Raw genomic sequence first — 7,166 nt, 5'->3', positions numbered from 1 at the left:
GCATATATATATGCTGCGAATCATTTTAGATCTGTCAACATTTAAATTTATATTGCCCTTCACTAACTTACTCACTATATTTTATTGCTGTGGTGCCACATAAAGGGAAATTGGACTGCACATTATCAGCTGATTTACATGTTGTTGCATCATAAAACTAAATGCCTGTGTAAGTATGCTTTGTTTGCATAACATTATTAATAAGAGCAGGAAAGAGGCATAACATAAAAATTACTGGCGTTTTGAAATTGCTACATGTAAGTTTTTGCTGTTTAATTCAAACAATTTGGAAAATATGTGTTGAAAGATTATTGCTTGTTTAAAAATATACGAAAACAATTATGTGTGCATTAGATATATTTAATAAAAATGTATTAAATTATTAAACAAAATGCACTGTAATTTCACATCATAATAATACGTTTAAATATGCATGTACTTCACAGTATTTGCATTACATAAATTGTTCTAAAATTTTAACCAGTGTGAGGGTCATTGCTTTGGTCCGGTCCAGGGTCACCATAACCACTGGTTATGGTGACCCAGTTTGGATGTTTTTTCTTTTTTTTTCTATACTTTATCTTTGGGGTCAACCAAAATTCAAAGAATTTACTTGTGCTTTCTAAAAATGTGTGCAAGTTAAATGAGAACTGAACACTATTTAGTTACATTAATATAATTTAATTAAAATCCCTTTTAAATGTTTTTAAGTATTTAGAGTTTGTAGTAACTTAAAATAAAGGTTTCCTTTAATTTCTTATATTATGCACATATCAAATTTTGTTTAGATTTTTTTTTTTTTTTGCAAAAAAAAAAGAAAAAAAGAAAAAAGAAAATGTATTCAGCACACATCTCAACTAGACACAACTATACCATCATGTACCTTTTAAGCAGCCTATCAATGTCAACACCCGGTAAACACCTTTGACATACAGGCTTGAATGCGACAAGCGAGTTAACTAAACATTCCTGGGTGTTCTCCGTAAAGGCTCCCTCTTCCACAGGGCTGCACTGACCCATCTCACAGTCCAAACCCCACTTCAGAAAGATGCGCTAAAAAAATACTTTTCCTCCACGTTTTATCTTTGTGTATTTTAATTGCACAAAAGAATACTAAGACCCGTTAAAGTATCAAAACATTTTCAGGTGGAATAGTTACGATGCAGATTTCTTTGTAAATGCGATTTAAAACGGGAAGAGAGGGGGAAAAAAAAAAAAAAAAGCTCTGTGAGGATTTGTGAATTTGGGAGTATAATTCCGGCCCCAAGCTTATCTGCACACCCAGACTATTTGAGTGTTTTGAGATGCGGGCTCCCCGAGGACGGATCGAAGGCTTCCTAGTAGAACTGCACATCAAATAAATAGGAGGATGGGATTTATATGGAGGCTGTGTCTCTGTCAAACAGGGCTCTGCTGACTGAAGTGATCCCCACGGCCCGAGCGGAGGAGAGGAGGGAGAGGAAGCCTCGGAGGGAAGAGGGATAGCTCTGGAGGAGCCTCGCTGACGCACTCACGCTCACACAAACTCAAACACAATGTCCCCCTCAGTCCTGGGCTGTGACCGGCCCGTGGCATTGCCCAGGTATGTCAACTATGTTTGCCAAGCCATCCATCAGCAATTCTCCTTCCCTCTTGAAACAGGAACTTTTGTTTGAGACACGCACTTGTTCAGTCCGTCATTTGACTCAATTCAACCAGTTAATTTTCTTAAAAATGAAACAGAGGATTAGTTGCTACTTTTTAAAAAAATTCTTATTATTTCCCTCCTATTTCAGGTTCCACAGCACAAATGTGCATGTCAAGGCAAGTTAGTACAGTTTAGGGACATCAGTGGCCCTTATCGCTGGTGACCAGGGTTAGCAAATAAAAAACACTGTAGAGAAGTTGAGCTGCATGGAAGCAGGGAAAGATTTATAGCTTTCCCTGCATGACACTCTCGCAAGACAAAGACATCCTTTTTTATTTTCTGGTTAAGTGCTTGGATCAAGTTGGGACAGAAAAGAAAAGAAAATGTTGGATGACTGAAAGGTGTTATTTGTTATTTGTCATTTGTATGATACCTAAATGAAAAACAAATACCAGAAACCAACATATCATTACATTTAAGCGAATTTCCCCCGGTGACGTAAGCACAAGCATTCACCGTTGTTGGGCAGGTCGAACCGACTGCAATCCTCTCAAAAAGAGGCGACGTGTGGGCTGGTATGTTTGCTGAAGCACCTAAAGTTTGCTAGCTGGAGCCTTACTTCATTCCCTGAAACACAACCTTAATTTATCTTTTGCCTTCCACTCAGTGCCAGAGAGAGAGCAGATATCACTAAAAGTGCCATGTTAATGATTGACTCCTGGCGCACTGAGCATCTGAGATCGAGTGGCCACTTTGCCTGCACTTGTGCTGCATTTTCAGCCGTAAATGTTTGTGGTCCCACTATCCTCTTCAGGTTTCCATACAGTATTATTAGCACTGAAGGGGAGGTTAGGGTGGGGCCGAAACAAAGTTTCAATAAAAAACCATTGGCATGCTGAGGTAAATGGCAGATAAGAGTTTGTCTCCGACCCTTTCAGTGCTTTTTATATGAATGTGGCTGAGCAAACCTAATCTCCCCCTTCCAGATAAATCTGTCCCTGCTTTGTGAAAGCAAGTTCGTGCATTTGTATTACTCCCCTGCTCCAAAGTCGACTTTGACCAACTTGAAATGAGTCCCAGATTTCTCATTGACGGTTCAAGATGAAGAGCAAACTGAGATTAGGGGATGTTAATTAATTGCAGGGACTGTCCAAAAAAGCCTTTCCCTTTTTTATTTGCCCTCATGCCAATCAGTTTTTAATTTTTACTTCTGTTAATGATGCAAAAAAAAAAACAAACAAAAAAAAAAAAACCTGAAAGGATTATTTTCTGTTAAAATGCTAAACGCCATACATATCTAACTACATAACATTGCCAATCCTGGTTTGCCATCATGGAAGGTAAAGGTAATTGTTAGTCTGCCATAGACCTTTACCAGTACAGACTTCTTCCGTCTTGGGGGATGAAGCAGTGTAAGAATGAAATACAAATATTTTAGCATTTAATAAAATGTTAATCTATAGATTTTTAATGTGATCAGATCAAATTAATTCAAGCAGTTGGAATTAATTATCCTAATTAATCGAGTTTTTATCAAATGCTAATTTAAGCGAAGATAATAAGTCAAGCCTTTTGGTTCGAATACATTTTGGTTGATGATTTTTATTTTATTTTTTCAATTATTTTCAATGTCATCTTAAAAAGTCCTGTACATATTTTGGCTCTGAACCTTATCTGCTCTACTCACTTGCTGGACTGTCACAGCTAACTTTAATTCTGGAGACATTTCTTGCAGCAAGATATTTTGCACTCAGTTGAAAATGCATCATCAAAGTGGTGTGATGATTGGAAAACACTTTGTTGTGTGATTTTCACACATCGCACGGTCTTATTTAAGTTCCAACTGGGTTAAATAACAAAAAAGTTTCACCCAATCAACCACTCAACACAGTTTCCATTCCAGTTCACCGAACACTATGATGCCCTTTATCTGACCACACACATCCTGCGCATCTTCTTTCTGGTCGACAAACTTTAGTTACAGTACTACCAGCCACAGAGCTGGAGAGTATCCATCATTATTAATACTGACAGATAAATAGTCATCAGGTTCATTACAAATAATTGTCTAAAACATAATAATTATCAAAGCTTTGTAGTGATTGCTCAGTCCACTGAAATGTTTTTAAAATTAAAGTTGCTCAAAAATGGCAAATGTCTGACTTTGCTTTGGCCCTTTTTAAATTAATCAGTAGCTTCAGTAGGACTAAAAAAATCTGAATTTATAGTAAATTGCTAAATTACTAGTTCTTGTCAGGTAAGACATCAAATGCTTCTAGTTTTCCAACCGAAATGTGTTAAAAACTAGCCAAAGCGGCAGGATGTAACTCTATGAAAAATATATATTTTTATGATATTTGTATTTGTTAAGACTGTCACTATGTTGTGGCAGTATGGCATGAGACCTTCTCTCAGTGTTACTATTGCCATCTGCAGAAGTGCATCGCCTCAGAAACAACCAATCAGAGCCAGTAGGAGGATGTTAGCGCTGTCAAACATGCTCATATACATGCTGATCAAATTACTAATGGCAGAAAAAAAATGGGACTACTGTTTATCCGCAATCATTGGTGGCCATGTTAACTTGCCATGGCAGGCTCTGTTGTCGAGAAGAAGCTGCAGTATAACAGAGAGAAAGGGGGAGGGTGTGGGCAACATCTAGACAAGCATAATTAACAGCACTGGGACCCTCCTCCTTACTCTGATTGGTTGTTTCTGACCAAATTTCCACTGATACTATTGGAAACACCGGAAGAAGTCAGAGAAAGGTGAATGTTTTTGAGCAATTATCTGTATACTTTACTGCCACAACAGAGTAACAGTTTGAACAAATATATATATAAAAAAATATGTTTCAAATAAAAGTTACATACTGCAGCTTTAATTGTCCATTTAAAACTCTCTGTTTTGCAATCTTGTTCTTGACAGACGTAAAAATGTGACTCAAATTTCAGAACATGAAGCAGCTACACTGCAGTTGTCACATGAAGATACTTCAAAAGGAGCTTTATCGTCTGTCAGCTCGAATATGTCACCATAACCTCACAATGTTTAAATAGATCCAGATTATCTCCCTTTAGTTATTGCTGCGTCATGGTTAGTTTTTTATTTTTTTGAAAACCTTGTGTACAAACCGTAGGTTTCAAAACCGAGTGACAAGGCTTGTCTCTGCGACGAGACTGTTGGGTCTCAGGATAATGATGAATCAAGGGGAACAATAAGTGTGAGCTTTGTTAATTTAAAACATAGTAATGCACGGTAATGTCACACTATGTCACTGTTCTTTCCATCCTCTGCAGAAATTCATGGATGTTCCTGTGAGGGCACACATCCAGGCAGACCCACTTTCACCTCCCTGCATCATTTGAGCTGAAAGCTCCTTCCTGTCGATGCACTTGGCTATATCTGCGTCTGACCTGTCTGCCATATGTAATATCAAAGCCTCTGTCAGCACGGAGCTGAATGGGAACAAAAGAGATGCCTCTATTAATGATTAACTGTTCTAAAAGCCCCGGCTTTTGTATTCCCATGGTGCCCAGGCTATCTGGCCACCATGTGACATGCTCACAGCATTTTTTGAGCAGATTGGGGGAAAGCTAGTGAGCAAACACAGGTGCTTTGGAGCAGCGGTGCCGACGCTGTCAGGGACAACCACAAACAAGAGCAGCTATGCCTGGCTAAATGAATCCCCACCCCTCCCAGCACCATCACCACCTCCTCAACCCCCCGCTCTGTCACCAGCTAACTTGTTTGCTAGCTCACTATAGCTTTCTCCTTCTGCCTGGTCGCCGCCCCCTCCACCCGCCCCTCTTCCTTGCACAAATGCAATGTCCGCTGCAGCCAGGCTCCAGAACTTCTCACACTCTCCAAAGAAACAAACAAATAAAAGTGAGGACGGCCGACCACTTCTTTGAGGTGATGGCATTTGCTTCGGTCATGACTAGTGGGAGAGCAAACAAATTAATGGTGTCCGTGTTTTCACTTTCTAAACCAAACTAAATGTCTTTTAGTTCAAGTGGGGCAATACGACTGACCCCGGTGTCAAATGCTGCGTAATGGTTGCACACTCTTGCACTTGAAATGCTGAGAAGAGGCCATAAGAAATTAACCAGAACTTGAGTATTGCTATATAGAAGTAGAAAAATAACAAAGTAAACTTGTAAAAATCAAAATAATCTATTGAAAAAGGAGATTATTTTAGCAGCAAGCTATAACCAAAGATGACTGAAGTGCTTAACCTTTTCATCACGGTGACTTGGGGTGCTGTGTCTCTCAAGTTTGATAAGACAATCAGATGATAGGATGGCGTTATCTTAACATGGCTTTTCCGGCTGGGAGACAAATGAACAGCGAGTGATAAAGGGAACAAAAGCTTTGCTCTTATAGGCCGGTACCTCAGAGCAAAGGGAAAATGATCAGAGTGGAAAATTCACAGAAGGTGCCCATATCTCATTTTCAATTTGGCTCTCAAGCTAAATCACAGGAACAGCTTTTTTTTTTCTTTTTTTTTCTTCTTCAGCATTTTATATCTTTATTATCTAATGATGGATTTTGGGTTTGAAGACTGCACGTACCTGACCCTGTAGATCAGTTATCAAAGGATAAAAGTGATAAAATGCTTCACAAAAACTGAGCATCAGGGAGAGAGGAAATAAATCTATCAACATACAAGTAGCAAAAACAGAAAAAAAAGGTCTGGCTATAAAAGATGAGAAATCAAGGAAAAAGCGAAAATGTCAGCGCTGTTTCTTGTGTTTGAGATGAACAGTGTCTTCCAGAAAAAAAAAAAAGTGAAATGTGATTTCTTCTTGAACCCTCCACTGATCAATGAAACCTCAATTGTCTTTAAGTTCTCTGACTTTTGCAGCCTATTTCTCACAGTAAGAAAAAATATGTATGCACATGGATGTGGTCCAAAATCTTGTTTGCCCATATCCCAAAGAAATGATTGGAACTAGGTATAATTTAAAACTGAAAAAAGTGTCATGTATGAATAAAGTATTTTATTTTTTCAGAAATGTGTTGTGTGTTATTCAGGTTATGATTTTCTCTATTCCTCCTCATTTTTTTTTTCAAATCCTGAGCACCCATGGACTTTGTGGATTTATAAGGTTGGCCAGTTCTTGTTTTTCAGGAGCCCAAAAAAATTTGTTGGAAGTGTGACTTTTTAAGCTAAAACGTCACATCCAAATCTAGCCTAAACAAAGATGTTGAAAAGTCAGGCTTTGTTAGCCTATTTGATCAACCCAAACGACCTTTCCGCCACATGTAGACATCGACAGATGTCTTTATGAGGACGTGTTTTCAACTTTCATTCTTCAAGTCCTATTTTATGTTGTTTTCTCGCCAACACAGCCTTGAAAAGTCCGGAATTTGATTTCATTCATCTTCAGTCTTCATAAGTAAGAAAAAAAAAATATTTGGAATAATAACAATAATAAATCTATTAATATTTTAGATTTATATGTAAAATGTCTCATTTCTTGTTCATTTGCAACATCATTAATGGGATTTCTGCCCAGTTTTTTTTGGATAAGTT

The 7,166-nt window shown here is 38.1% G+C and overlaps 1 long non-coding RNA gene across 1 annotated transcript in view; it reads left to right on the top strand.

Annotated features, from left to right (window-relative positions):
* LOC103136032 (uncharacterized) overlaps positions 1 to 6,122 on the top strand; it is a 19,679-nt gene extending 13,557 nt beyond the window's left edge. The window contains exons 2-3 of the long non-coding RNA XR_475987.2: positions 1,407 to 1,582; positions 4,927 to 6,122. This is a non-coding gene — a long non-coding RNA (uncharacterized LOC103136032). The remainder of the gene's footprint in view (positions 1 to 1,406; positions 1,583 to 4,926) is intronic.
* Positions 6,123 to 7,166: the final 1,044 nt, after the last annotated feature.

The sequence above is a fragment of the Poecilia formosa genome, unplaced genomic scaffold (genome assembly GCF_000485575.1).
Source record: "Poecilia formosa unplaced genomic scaffold, Poecilia_formosa-5.1.2 Scaffold30, whole genome shotgun sequence".
In the NCBI taxonomy this organism is placed as follows: domain Eukaryota; kingdom Metazoa; phylum Chordata; class Actinopteri; order Cyprinodontiformes; family Poeciliidae; genus Poecilia; species Poecilia formosa.
This window is presented reverse-complemented; position numbering and strand designations above follow the sequence as displayed.